Genomic DNA, 15723 nt, shown 5'->3' with positions numbered 1-15723 from the left:
AGAAATTCCAAATGGATAAATTAGAAGAATACAACCACCGCGAACTGAGACAATTCTGCATAGAACTTGGCATTGCTACTACCGGCCTGAGTACCAAAGATGATCTAAAGCACGCCCTAGAGTCGTGGACAGAAACTGGGGTCACCGGACCCTCCGACCAAAGCAGCATCACACCAGAGGGGAACGCCACGGCTCCCGAGGAGCGGGGTACGGGCCTCTCGCAGGAGGAGATCCGAGAAAGAGAAAGAACCAGATTGCACGAGTTGGAAATGGCACGACTCAAGATGGATGGGGAACTCAAGTTAGCTGAACAGAAACTCAACCTCGAGCACATGCGGCTCCGAGATGAACGAGAAGAGAAGCAGAGACAGAGAGAGCTGGAGGAGAAAAAAATAACGCTCGAGCACGAGCGCAAACTGGCGGAAATAGAACTTCGGAAACAGAATAAAGAACTGGGGGTGCCTGAGCGACCACACACCCCGGGGCCAATCGAGAAAAAAGTCCACATCCCCAAGGATGTTGTCCGCGAGTATGTCCGAGAAGACGACATACAACAGTGGTTTAAAGCCTACGAGATCGCCATGACCTCCCACCGGATCGACCGGAGTGATTGGGGAGCCGGACTCTGGGGGAGGTTTATCAACGAGGGGCGCGATGCCCTACTGCAGCTCCCAGACCACCAAATGTCGTCCTACGACCACATGAAGGCTGCCCTCCTCACCCGCTACGGCCTCACACCCGAGATGTACCGCCAGAGGTTCAGAGATTGCACCCGGATCCCAGGTACAACTTGGGTAGAATACGTGAACTATTTCAGCCGTGCCTTCGAGGGTTGGATAAAGGGGAGCCAGGTCACCACCTACGAACAACTCTTTAACCTGATGGTATGGGAGCACCTGTCGAACAACTGCTTCGTCGAGCTCAGGCAGCACCTCCTCGACAGTAAGCTGACTGACCCCCGGCAGCTCGCCGCCGAAGCTGACCGATGGGAAAGCACCCGAGTGGGCCGGAGGGGGCCACACGAACAGAACAGAAACAACCAAGGCCAGCACCGTCCTCGGGGAGGAGGAGGGGGCCAGGGGCGAGGGAGAGACGCCTTGCCCGCAACACCCGTGGCCAGCACCCCGGCTCCGGCCGGTCGGGGCAACCCCCCGTGGCGTCCTGGGGTCCGAGCCAACGTCACGTGCCACCGATGCCAGCGAGTCGGCCACTACACCAATGACCCGAGCTGCCCGCAGAACCAAACACCCAAGCCCCGCCAGGTAGCTACCGCCGCCCTGGGGGAAGAGCGATCATTGGAGGAACCAGAGGAGTATGAGCCGGCCCAGCAAGAGTGGGAACCGGCCGCCATGGTCCTGGCGTGCTTAGGGGGAAGAGACATGGTCCCGCGGGCTCCCCTACCCGCTAACACCAGGAAATACGGTCAGTGGGTGACCATTAATGGACAGCGAGCCGAGGCCTTGCGTGACACAGGCGCCAGTGTGACGGCCGTCCGCTGTCATCTGGTGAAGCCCGAGCAGATCCTGCCGAACATTCTCTGCCCCGTCCGCTCGGCAGACAACTCTGAAAGTATGTGTCAAATGGCCTGCGTTCCATTCGAATGGGGAGGGGTCTCCGGCCTGTTGAAGGTGACGGTCCGGGACGATGCCCCCGTGGACTGCCTCCTGGGGAATGACCTCGAGAGTTCCGCGTGGGCCACCGTTGAGAGAAGAGAGCACCTGGGGATGCTGGGCCTCCCGGACTGGGCCTGCATAACCACCCGGTCCATGGCCGCCCGTGCCGTCCCTCGATCAGAAGAACCAGAATGGCCAGCACCTCCGCCCCCAGTCGCCCCAGTAGAAGACAACGACGAGGCCAGCCGCCCAGACCCGACGGCCGAAGGGGACGCGCAACCCCAGGACCTTCCTGACCTGGCTCAGTGGCGTCAAGAGGGGGGGCCCACCCAAGCACAGTTCCGCCAGGAACAAAAGACCTGTCCCTCCCTCGAGGGACTCCGCCAACAAGCCAGCGCCCAGAACGCAGGGGACTCCACCGGAACTCACTGGGTCTACTGGGATAATGACCTGCTATACAGCGAGCAAAGAATCGCCGAGCTGGGGGCCGGTCGAGTACTGGTGGTACCTCTCCGCTTCAGAGACTTTCTGCTCAACCTGGCCCACGATGTCCCCCTGGCTGGACACCTGGGCCAAGATAAAACGTACAACCGCCTAGTGACCCACTTTTTCTGGCCGAAGATGAGGAACGACGTCCTGAACCACTGCCGATCTTGCCCCACATGCCAAGCCAGCGGGAAGAGTGGTCGGAAGCTGAAAGCCCCTCTGCAACCCTTCCCTGTGGTCACCACCCCGTTCGAGAGGGTGGGGATAGACATCGTGGGGCCTCTGGACCCCCGCACGGCACAAGGACACAGGTTCATCTTAGTACTGGTGGACCATGCCACCCGCTACCCCGAGGCGGTGCCCCTACGGACCGTGACAGCTCCGGTGGTTGGCCGGGCCCTAATGGGGATCTTCTCCCGGGTAGGCTTCCCCCGAGAAGTCGTCAGCGACCGAGGCACGAACTTTATATCCAAATACATGAAGTCCCTCTGGCAACAATGCGGGGTCACCTACAGATTCACGACCCCCTATCACCCCCAAGGGAACGGACTAGTGGAGCGTTTTAACCGCACCCTCAAGGGGATGATTGGGGGATTGGAAGAGCCCCTCCGTCGCCAGTGGGATGTACTACTCCCGTGCCTCCTCTTCGCCTACCGCGAAGTTCCCCAGAAGTCCCTCGGTTTTAGCCCTTTCGAACTCCTGTACGGGCACCCTGTGCGAGGGCCCCTCAGCCTAGTAAAAGAAGGTTGGGAGATGGCCCCACTAAAGACCCCTCCAGACGTCTTCAAATACCTCCTGGCCCTACGCAATCAGACCCGGCGCTTCAGAGAGATGGCCAAGGCGAACCTCGAGGCCAGCCAGGAGGACATGAAGAAGTGGTATGATCACAATGCCTCCTCCGTTGAGTTCGAGCCTGGACAACAAGTATGGGTGATGTCCCCCACCGAACCATGTGCCTTGCAAGATAAGTGGACGGGGCCCTTCAAAGTGGTCGAGCGCAAAAGCCCCGTCACTTACCTCATCGACCTGGGGACCTCCCGGAACCCCCTTCGGGTCCTCCACACCAACCGACTCAAACCACACTTTGTGCGCTCAGAACTCAGCCTCCTGATGGCTACGGACAGTGGGGCAGAGGAAGACTCCGAACCCCTCCCGGATCTTCTGAAGACTCAGGAGAATGACGGCTCCGTGGACGGGGTCCGGCTCTCTGACGCCCTCACTTCGGAGCAACGCCAGGGCTGCCGGAACCTCCTGCTGCAGTTCGCTACCCTGTTCTCCCTCACCCCCGGGGTCACCCCTTGGTGTTTGCACGACGTGGACACCGGGGACAGTCCCCCTGTCCGACACCGGGCCTACCGCGTACCAGATCGGGTACGGGCCTGCATACAGGAGGAGGTGGCCAAGATGCTCACAATCGGGGTCATCGAGCCCTCGGACAGTCCCTGGGCCAGTCCGGTTGTATTGGTCCCCAAAGCCGCTGCCCCCGGCACCGCACCTGAACTGAGATTCTGCGTCGACTACCGGGGCTTGAACGCTGTCACCCGGACCGACGCTCATCTGATCCCCCGAGCAGACGAGCTGATCGACCGGCTGGGGGCCGCCCGCTACCTCAGTATCTTCGACCTAACAGCGGGCTACTGGCAGATCGGCCTCACACCCAGGGCTCAGGAACGGTCAGCCTTCTCTACCCCCGATGGCCACTACCAATTCAAGGTCATGCCCTTCGGCATGAAGAATGCCCCCGCCACGTTTCAACGCCTCGTGAACCAGGTCTTGGCGGGGCTCGAAGAGTTCAGCGCTGCCTACCTGGACGATATCGCTGTATACAGCCGCCACTGGCCCGACCACCTCCGTCACCTCCAAGAGGTCCTACAGGCCCTCCAGCGGGCCGGCCTCACAATTAAGGCCGGCAAGTGCCAAATTGGCCAAGGGTCTGTGACCTACCTTGGGCACCAAGTGGGAAGCGGGCTGGTGGCCCCGCTACAACTTAAGATTGCTGCCATCCAGTCCTGGCAGCCCCCCGTCACCCAGACCGAGGTCCGAGCCTTCTTGGGGCTCACCGGCTACTACCGGCGGTTCGTGAAGGACTACGGCAGCATCGTGGGGCCCCTCACGGGTCTCACGTCCAAGAACCAACCGAAGCGAATTAACTGGACCCCCGATTGTCAAGCGGCCTTCGAGAAGCTGAAGGCCGCCCTGTGCACCGCCCCTGTGCTCCAGGCCCCCGATTACGGTCGGGAATTCGTGGTACAGACCGACGCCTCCGACCACGGCATCGGAGCCGTCCTTTCTCAGATAAACCCCCAAGGTCATGACCAGCCTGTGGCCTTCATCAGTCGACGTCTCCTGGCCCGAGAACAGCGCTGGAGCACCATCGAGAGGGAGGCCTTCGCAGTGGTGTGGGCCCTCAAAAAGCTCCGGCCCTATCTCTTCGGTACCCACTTCCGGGTACAAACCGACCATCGACCCCTGCAGTGGCTGATGCAGATGCGGGGGGAGAACCCAAAACTCTTGCGCTGGTCCATTTCCCTGCAGGGAATGGACTTCACTGTGGAGCACCGACCAGGCCAAGACCACGCCAACGCGGATGGCCTGTCCCGCTTTTTCCGCCTCGACGAAGAGAGTCCCCAAGGAGATGGGTGACTCTCCCCGCCTTCAGCTGGGGGGGACGCATGTTGGACAGGCCACACGAAGGGCTTGCTCCCTCCCCGCACGACAGGGCCCGAGCTCCGGCCCACCAGGCATAATCCACGAAAAGCACCTGTACCCCGTCCCCCGACGGATCTTCTACCCTCGGACCTCTACTCATCACGGGGCCCAGCCCCACCGGCTCCCCCGGCCGGTTCAAGCCGCCATCTTGGGCCCTGCACCACGAGGCCGCGTGGCCTCGCCCCGACCCTAACCCCGGGCCTGGCCGGCCCCGACATCCCGGCACCACCATCCACCCGGGAGGTGAGCGGACCACTTGGCAGGTCAATGGGAAGACGAAGTGTCAAGAGCTCTTCCCCCGCCAGGTGCCGATCGCCTCCAGCTCCCCCAGGCGCTGGCTCCACCCCCTGCTGGGTGTCTGGACACCTTCATCCCGGGACCTCCGACCTCCAAGTGCGAGGGTCCGGACATCAAAGGGCGCCTGCCCTATAACTGGGGCAACTCCGGAGCAGGAAGCCGTTGTATCCTGGAGTCGAGAGACACCGAGAGAACTCAGCCTTGACGGACTACTGGTGCTGCCGTAGCCCGCTCTTGTGAACCATCGTCCTGCCTGCTGGCGCTGCCGCGGCCTTCTACAACATCCATCCTCGTCGGGACCTGCTGGCGCTGCCGCGGCCCGTTGTAACGACCATCCTCACCGGGACCTGCTGGCGCTGCCGCGGACCGTACATCGACCATCTTTCCGGGACCTGCTGGCGCTGCCGCGGCCCGTTGTAACGACCATCCTCACCGGGACCTGCTGGCGCTGCCGCGGACCGTACATCGACCATCTTTCCGGGACCTGCTGGCGCTGCCGCGGCCCGTACCAACTAAGCTCGAGGATTGTGAGCTAATCATCATCTCATCCAAACTGCCTGACTGGTAGACAGACTGTCCCGCTACCCCTTACCCTGCTTTGAGAGACTTGAATCGAGGGGACCCCTGAGTCCAGACCTCCTTGTACCATTCAACCGTACTTTAAGAAGAGCTTATAAAGAACACTGAACCTTATCCGTGTGTGGTATCTGTCTGTGGGGGGGAAGTTACTTGTCTGTACGATCGCTGGAGACGGTTCTCCCCGGAGACCTCTCCTCCTGACCCCGGCCGACCCTCCCGGTCCGTCCATCCTTTCTAACACACACCTTACAACAACATCATCGCGTATGTACGGTGCGTACCCCATCATCGCGTATGTACGCACCTCACAACAACTTCGCGTATGTACGCACCTTACAGCTTCGTCGCGTATGTATGGTGCGTACCCCAACATCGCGTATGTACGCACCTCACAACAACATCATCGCGTGTGTACGGTGCGTACCCCAACATCGCGTATGTGCGCACCTCACAACAACATCGCGTTTGTACGCACCGTACATAGGCAATGTAAAACAGCACAAGGAGGGTCTATTCGACTCGCACAACACCACAAAACACGTCTACAGTGCATAAAACATAGAAATGACTGACCTGGCCACATCCAAACAGGCAAACAGCGGGCCAAACTCACAACCACCCCTTATAACACACCCACCAAAAATTCAAACTGAGGCCCACCCACAAATGGACCAATAAAAAGGGCCCACACACACAAACCATGAGCCTTTACAACAGACTCACTGCAGCTAGAGAGCACACACCAACAACTGCACCCATCCACCTTAACATATACACCTTCACACAACCTCCTTCACACATACCCCCCTCTTCACATTCAGACCCACAACTTCACATTCAGACCCACACACCCCACACACTCACAACCATCCACACCCTCACCCCACACCATGCCCACAGACAAGAATCCAAAGTTCACAAGGGAGGAGCTGGAGATCCTTGTCAATGAAGTCATCGGAGTCGAGCCACAGCTGTTTGGAACATTGGTCAGACAGACCAGCATAGCCGAAAAATCACGCCTGTGGAAGAGGATCGTCGATAGGGTGAATGCTGTTGCACCCATCAGAAGGACCAGGAATGAATGCCAAGCCAGGTGGTACGATCTGCGGAGGGCAGTCAAGCGAAAAATGAATGATAACTACGCCCAGAGCAACATCACTGGAGGTGGTGGGCCCCGCAGACCAGTACATTTCCATCCCTGGGAGGAGAAGGTTATGGCCCTGCTTCCGCCGGTGGGAGTACATGGACTTCAAGGAGTTCCAGAGCCTGGTGAGTACACAAACAACTTATGTAACATGGGGGTAATGGCATCCACATCCCAACTACACAAAATACACGCAACTACCTCCAAACACTCACTGGCCAGAACCATAGTCAAAAACAACGTCAATGCCACTAACATGTGTATGCCCCATTGAGAAAGCAAGGCCATGCTATGTCCCATGCTACATGAAGCACCAACCCAAGAATGGGTGTCCGGTATGCTGGGAGGGTGGGTGTCACAAAACGCATTGTTGAACTCCAAATCAGGCACAATTGCCCTCATCCCATATGGCCCAGGTACATACCCATGCACCATGCTCAATGCACAGGGACTGTGAACGTACTGACAAGATAAATGACATGGTGTAGGCAGCACAAGGCCCTCCTGTGACCAGTGCAAACACAAACACCAAGACAACAAGGTCAGATATCTAGGACAGGAACTCACATTCACTGTCATGGCAGCATGCTCCAGGGGGGACAGCTACATCACCTGGGAGCCCAGAGTGAAAAATCACACTACAGCCACCAGCAGGCCCTGTCACACACACCCCTTACACAAGCAGACACCCGCAGGACAGGCAATGGATTTACCCACTGTCACAATGGACATGTAACACAACAAGACCAATACATAGCCGAAGAAGCATCCAAGCCAAAAATCAACAAGTCAAAGACTCAGGATCAGGAACACATATCAATCTGTCCCCCGCAACATACCCATCCACAAGTGAACATTGAGGAGAATGCTAGGCACATACAACTACCTGGAGTGCCAACTAGAATGTGTATGAAACATGGATGTTGCATGAAACAGCATTAACATTGACTAACTCTCACACACAGGGCAACGTGAGGAATCTCCCCCCAACAATGGGGGTGAAGAATCACAGTCCCAGGCTCAGGAGGAACCTGATTAAAACCGGCAGCAACGCCTCTCAACACTCCGCGGATGATCCCAACCGACCTGGACCCTCTGCTGTCCAAGCCTCTGCAGCACCTGGTTCAGGAACATCTGTGCCAACCACCACCCCCATTCCTGCCACATCCCAGGAGACACCGAGGAGCCCTGCCCGCAGTGAACAACTGAGCCAGTCTGACCAGGAGGGACAAGGTTCGCCGGGCACCCAGGAGGAGGCAGACAACATCACCACTGCCATCCCTCAGGGGTCCCGTAGACCCGATGTGCCCACAACGGCAGGCCAGGCTTGTGTGGGCAGGGGTGGTGGGAGTGGAGGCAGGCGGAGGCGAGAACCTGATCAGCCAGCTGAAGAGACCGGTATGTCACACATACACAACATCATGGAGGCATACCGGCGTGACACCAGGGAGATCAGCCAGGCAGTTGGGACACTCACAGAGATAAAGGGGACCATCACAGAGATGAAGAACCATCAGGCCTAGCAACAAGCCAGTCAACAAGAACACCAAGGACGGATGGAGGAAAGACTGGCTGAGCTCCTGGCGGTGCAAAGGGACATAAGCCATTCACTCTGTCGGATCGCAGACAACATGGGCAACCCTCCCTGTGCCACCAGGCGAAGACCACCACCAGCCACAGGGAGGGAGGGGGAGGAGGATTTGTCCGACGGAGCGTCCCAAGCATCGTCAAGGCCTGCATCTGAGGGTCCCCTGAGGAAGGTGGGTCGTCCACGGAAAAGACTGTGAGAGGCAGCGGGCCATCCACATCTCCTAGGTCACCTGGCCTGGCACCTGGCCTTCATGTGCAACAGCATCACCTCATTGACTGACATTCTCTGCCACATGGACTTGCTGGTCACAGTCTTACCAATGATGCCAAACACTGTGGTCTGGATTCTGCTGCTTTCAAATGCCAAGGATCCCACCTCCCCCTGGGCACTTTGGATTCTATGGTCCCTGTATTGCACCTTTTTCTTGTACAAATCACGCCCCAGACCTATAATAAAAAAACCATTTAATTTTGATCTTGCAGTCATTTCGCATGAGTCCACAACATAAGTGTGGGGATATGTCAAAGTATGCCTGAGTGTGGAACTAACTCCAGCCATCCATACACTGGGATCTGAGTCCGGTCGAGGACACACATGGGTCACAATGTATCATCAAATTCAGACATGGAGTCCAATACTCACCCGTGATGGCCTCAAGCTGCTGAGGGGGGCTTGCAATACCACTCGGACAGACCAATTTGGAAGAGTATCATGAAGGCGTAGAGGTCATGGGTCATGTGGAGGTGCCCGGGGAGGGAGTCCCAGGTCTGTTTGGTGAGGTGGGAGAACTATCTCCTGCATGCAGTTGTTCTGTGGATGTGAATGGTGGCCAGGGCAAGGTTGTCTGCACGGAGTTGGGCCAACGGGGTGTTGGATGATAGACGTCCAATGTCGGTTTTGGGTCTGGGGTTGTGGACTGCCTCCTGAGTGTGGGTGAGGAGTCTGAAGGTGATCCTGCAGCAGACAGAAAGCCATTGTAGGTATCTCAGGTGGACGGTGATGTGGCTGGGGCGGGGGATGTTGAAGATGAGGTGTGCGGATGCACCCTGGATGTCGACAAGTTCTCATGCAGTTTTGCTGTTGTCCCTTCGTACAGGGCGTTGCTGTAGTTGACCCAGCTGGTCTCGTGGACCTGGGGGACGGTCTGTCTTGCCTTGGAGTGGATCTATCTGTGGATCATTTGCAGCATGCAAAGGGTGTTGCAGCATGAGGTACAGATGGTGTTGAGTTGCATGGTAATTTTGAGCGATGAGTCCATGATGAACACCAGCTTGCGTGCGTGGCCACTGGGTGCTGGTGCGGTGCCCAGGCCGGTGGGACACAAGGAGTTCACCCAGCCGTAAGGGAACAATCCTCAGATGATGACCTCAGTCCTGTCCAAGTCCAGCCTTAGGTGGCTGATGTTCAGCCATTCGTCAACGGATCTCATGCCTTCTTGAAGGTTGGATCTGGCAATGGCTGGGTCTTTGATGAGGGTGAGGAGCAGCTGGGTGTCAATGGCATATGAGATGATGATGAGGACGTATGCGCATGTGATGGTGGAGAGGGGGTCATGGAGACATTGAAGATCGTCACGCTGACAGATGAGCCCTGGGGCATGGGCCAGATGACCCCAGTGTACCACATGCAGAAGGGTGGAGGCCAACTCCCTGGGCCTTGCTGGTGAGCTACTTGTTGATTTAATCCTGGGCCCTCCTCTGGATACCAGTGTTGGAGATGTGTGAGCTGACAGTGCGGTAGCACATGGTGTACAATGCCGTTGATAGGTCAAGGGGGGTGGTCTTACCATTGTTGAGCAGGGCAAAGTTGTCGTTGGTGGTGGCAATTACGACGGTTGCAGTGGTGTGATTACTGTGGAAGATGGTCTGGTGCCGGTTGCCTGGAGCTGTTTGTGTGGAGGAAGTTTGTCAGTTGCTCGTTGAGTGTCTTCCTGATGACATTTGCTGGGTAGGGAAGCAGGGTGATGATCCAGGAGATACTGCGGTACTGCCGTCCGTTGTTTAAGAAGGGCCTGGGGCTCTGCATGCCTCCAGCTCCCATGGAATGTGGCAAACTCAAAGGAGACATTCATGATGTGCTGGACGTGGGCTTCACGGATGGGGAATGATGTGGTTGAGATTTTGTGTGGGAAGGGACCTGATGGAGAGCCAGAGTGGATGGTGCACATGAGCCAGGTGGTGTATTTGCTGCTGACAGGAGTCCAGAACCTGAGGGGGGTTTGTCCCGCGGATAATAGTGGTGTCTGCCTCTGTGTGCCAAGGCTGTCGTGTATGTCCATGAGCTGCAGTGCTAGAAAGTTGCAAGGGATTTGATCTGCCTTGCAAGGGTGGGGTGACTTTTGGATGGAGAGCTGCTGTCAGTCCACTCACAATGCTGATGAGCTCCTTTATGTCGTGTGTTGTGGTGCCTCGGCACTATCTGAAGGATCTCCACTTGTCCTTGCTGATGATATGGTGATGGCTGCGGGTGGCGTTTTCCAGGCCTGTAAGGTAACTGATGGTTCTTTGTGTTGCAAGGTTTGCACAAGAGTCCGGCTAGATCTGTATGAGTCCAGTAGGTCTGCCTTGTCCCAGGTGGCTTAACTGTTGTTGTGCTTCACAGGAAAGTCCGTCCATGTGGCAAGATTGTTGGATCAGTTGCTGATCCAGTGTGTGAGGTTGCAGGGTGTGGCGGGGGTGTTGGTTCGAGTGTCCCACACAGCTTGTCTGTGGTGACTTAAATCAAGCATCTTTGGGGGATCGGTAGCGGGGTGTGGGGCAGTGTGTTGCTTGTCGGAGACGTGGATGCAAATGTTGATGGACCAATGATGGATGGTGGTGTGGTTCTCCTCCAGCAAGAAGTTACTGGCCCCCAGCCACATGTAGCCTGTGGAGGTGAGGGCGTGCGTGCAGATGTACATGTTGATGGCTTTGGGGATTTGTGGATGTAGGCCTGGAGAGCTGTAGATGAGAGTTACTCTGAGGGTTGCAAGGGGGCTGGTACAAAACCGGAGTTGTGACTCTGAGGGTGTACTTGTGAATAAATTGCAAGTCATCCGCCGGGATTGTTGGTGCCGTCCCTGCGGGTGATCTTGTATCCGTCAGAGATGGCAATGAAGAAGTTGTGTGCTGAGGATGCTTTTATCCAGGTTACTGTCATGAAGGTGATGTGTGGGGCTGTTTTGTTGAGGAGGTAACAGAGTCCAATGGCTGGTGAACGGAGCGGGTGTGGAGTAGGAGGCACATGACCTGGTTGTTCTGACAGGGTCTGGTAGGCGGGGCAGCGCTGTGTAGGCAGTTGGGGTTGCACACTCAGCATGCAAAGGTGTCGTGTGTGCGCTTAGGGGTTGCCAGATAGCAGGCAGTTGCTTGTCTGGTGGACATTGCTTGGAGGGATGGCTGCAGCATGAGCCTGTTGTGTGACGTGTGTCATGCAAGGACCAGAGGGTTGTGCACTGCGCACATTGCAGGTGCAGACAAACCTGCCTTAGGCACGGCGTTGGCGCAACAGTGGCACAGACAAGCTGCTGACTGCATTAAGAATGGGTGGAGGGGGGAAGGGAGGAGCATTTTGGAGGTGTGTGGGATGCAGAATCAGGGCACTCGGCGGGGCGGTGCCGCAGGTGAGGCTGCAGCAGGCGGAAGGGGTGATAAACTAGGCAAAAAGTAGCACACAAAGACAAGGAGGTCAGAAAGGCACAGTACAACAGGTGTATGTAAAGGAAGGAGTGTCAGGTTACTCATGGGTGACTCCGAGAAAATGTATGAGGAATCAACAAACATGACGGCCACGGGAGCAGGCAACAAAATGCGGAGCTGCGCACAGGAGACACACCGTCAGCAGGCATTGACATCCTGTTGTGGGGAGCAACCTGCACAAATACATACACAACCAGGTACTTCATGCACAATAGAGATTATTAGCCATGAAGAACTGCATGCATGTTGCCGAAGTACACATACGCACATACGCTCATATGCTCAACCTTTGACAATTATGCCATAGATGACGCATGCAAACTGGCAAGAGATCTGCAGTGACAGAGATGAGGCACTTTGGATTGTGCTGAACACCTTTAGTGCAAAAACTCGCACAAAGGGAAATGCATCCATACAAACAGACTCACAGGTCAGTGGGACATACGCTGGACCCCCACTTCACAACACGGATGTTGTAAATCCCAATTAACTGGCACACAAGTTAAGGGGGTGAGCCAAACACATCCTGCTGCACATGGAGAGGCTGCAAATCACCATAGAGCCTGTTGTTGTGATGTCCCACACTATGTCCACCCGTAGCATCCGCAATGTTTCAGAGGCAAGGTTTACGCACATTGATGCCTTCATCAGACTCCACACTCCACTACAGATGACTGTCAAGAAGCGTGACTATCATGTCATGGGAGTGATGCTACATGTTATATGCTCCATGGTGAGAAGACATGTATGCATGGTACCACAACATGCACAGAAGCAGTCCCCACACATTCCCAACATGTACCACCACCAAAAAGCCTTGCTGCAATCCTTACGCAAACGGACATTTCCACATGTACGTGCATGGAACGCTGATTCAGCACACGTTGCAATCCTCATGAGTAATAGCAGGAGGACAAAGATGACACGAGCAGACAACAGGTGCAAAAACCTGGGAATGACAGACACACAAGAAGTCACCTAAAACAAATCTCGCCGCACACATGGTCAGTTACGAAACATGAACAATGTTGGACACATGCAAATTTCAAAGAAAGTCTCTCCGCAAACTGTGTGGCATGACATCATCACTCGAGTGACACATCAGTACACACATCAAAGTCACTTTGCATTCAGTCAGCTGGACACACACATTGCAACACATGCCACTCAATGCTACAAGCTTGCACACTCATACCCAGTGACTCACCATTATGAGAAGAAGTTGCGTATGAGCTGACTCCGGATATCATCCTCCTCATCATTTGCCTCGTGACCAAGCCCTGGATCCTCCACGGGTGGGTGTTGCTGCTCATCAGGATCAAGGATGAGTGGCACTGCCTTCTCAACGGCCATGTTGTGCAGCATGCAGCACACAATGAAGATTTTGCACACCTTCTCCGGTGCATATGGGAGGGACCCGCCTGTCTTGTCAAGGCACCGGAATCGGCTCTTCAGGAGGCCAAACGTCTGGTCTGCCCGTGTGCATTGTTGTACCTGTGATCTGCAGCTCTTCTTGGGTTGCGGAGAGGTATCATTAGCCATGGCATGTTGGGATATCCAGAGTCCCCTACATGGAAACATCATGTAAATAAGTGGGTCAGGAGATGCCGTAAGAGCCACTGATACCGCAACACACAGGACCAACAGAGTATGCCCACCAACAAGACATGCTCGTTCGTTGTGCAGCCGCAGCATCATTTGTGGCACCCTGCTACACCTCATGATGTAGGCATCATGTGCTGATCCTGGAATACGCGCACAGACATGGGAAATCAGCATGTTAGCAAGACACACCACAAGGGCATTTATTGAGTGGTAATGTTTACGGTTGAGATAGGCTTGCTCCTGTGCCTGTGGTGGTACCAAAGCCACATGTGTCCCATCAATGGACCCAATGACATGGGGCATCCCTCCCAGGGCATAGAAATCACCTTTCACATCTGTCAACTCCTCAGGAGTAGGAAATTTGATGAATTCATCAAGGTGCTCCAACATAGCTGCCAAAACATCACGCAGGACACGGCTGAACATTGTCTGTGACATCCCACCAACATCAGCTATGGTCAATTGAAAAGTACCTGTGGCAAAAAAATGTAGGGCTGCCATCACCCTCATCTTGGGGATCAGCGCAGTAGGATACCTGTGTCGCGGTTGGAGGTGTGGTGCCAGCTTGTCGGTCAAGTCCTCAATCAACTGTTGAGTGAATCTGTAACGTCGGATGCAGGCACGTTCCCTCATGGCAGCCAAGTCTGGCATTGGTCTTGGGACAGGCGGTGCCCTGCAAGACATTGTTAGGAATTATGAAGATTGAGAGTCTGCCAACATCAATGTCAATGAACATAGCACATGCTAAACTCCTACTAAACATCAGGTAACTATGGAGTCTGGTGTGTGCAATACATCCAGGAAACATATGCCAGCTTGCTGGCACCCCTACGAAAAATCAGATACACCTGTTGATTGTCAAGTCTACATGCCATGCCCTGAAATGAGCTGGGGGCAAGTCTGAGTGAACAGCCAGTGATATCACCCGAGTGACACACATCCACATAGCTGCATTGGAAGGATGTCATCTCATCCAGACAGTTGACTGCAAGGCACACACACAGGTCACATGGAATGTCAAATGTACATATGAAACACATTGCGATGAAGGGGTACACATGACAACAAATAGACACAGCCATTGAGACGACGCAGACATGTATGCCTGGGAAAATATGATGTCCAATTCACACAGACAATACAGCCGTGGGAATCCACATGTGGCATGGTGTGCGTAGATGTGTGCCATGCCCATCTCCACACAGACCGATGTTGGATGCACCAACAGCAGATGCAGTTGATGGAACACTAACAGCAAGCTCATGGGAACACATGACACACACCTGACATAGTCACATAGGGGCACACTGATCGTGACATGTCAGTTGATAGAGTGTCCCTGTCCCTGGCATCAGGAGACAGGTGCGGGTGGTGATGACTGTGCCATCCCATTGCTGCTGTGCATGACACAGTTTGACTACAGACACACATGTGGCAAGTGTCAAGGTGATGTGTGCCACATAGTGCCTCATCACACATGACAAGTGTCCACAGGTCATCACACATCAATTGTGCAACTAGATGAGTGGACCTGTGCAATATCACTGGCTGACACACCTAGGGCCTGCACATGCAAGTATGCAATGACAAGTTCTTGATGGACATCCTTGTGCGACACGTAGCCCTCCATTCCTGCCGTGTGTACGCCTCGTATCACTATTGTACTGTACGGGTACGTGTGAAACGCACCGTACACCCGCATTCATTGCGTGTGTACGGTCCGTATCACTGTTCTACTGGTGCCTTAGGGGTATGTGTGAAACGCACCATACACCCGCATTCATTGCGTCTGTATGGTCCGTATCACTATTGTAGTGGTGCCGTAGGGGTACATGTGAAATGCACCTTACACCCGCATTCATTGCGTCTGTACGGTCCGTATCACTGTTCTACTGGTGCCATACGGGTACGTGTGAAACGCACCGTACACCCGCATTCATTGCCTGTGTGTACGGTCCGTATCACTGTTCTACTGGTGCCGTACGGGTACGTGTGAAACGCACTGTACACCCGCATTCATTG

Source organism: Triturus cristatus, chromosome 6 (assembly GCF_964204655.1).
Source record: "Triturus cristatus chromosome 6, aTriCri1.1, whole genome shotgun sequence".
In the NCBI taxonomy this organism is placed as follows: Eukaryota; Metazoa; Chordata; class Amphibia; order Caudata; family Salamandridae; genus Triturus; species Triturus cristatus.
The sequence above is the reverse complement of the archived record's forward strand: the minus strand, read 5'-3'. Positions refer to the sequence as shown.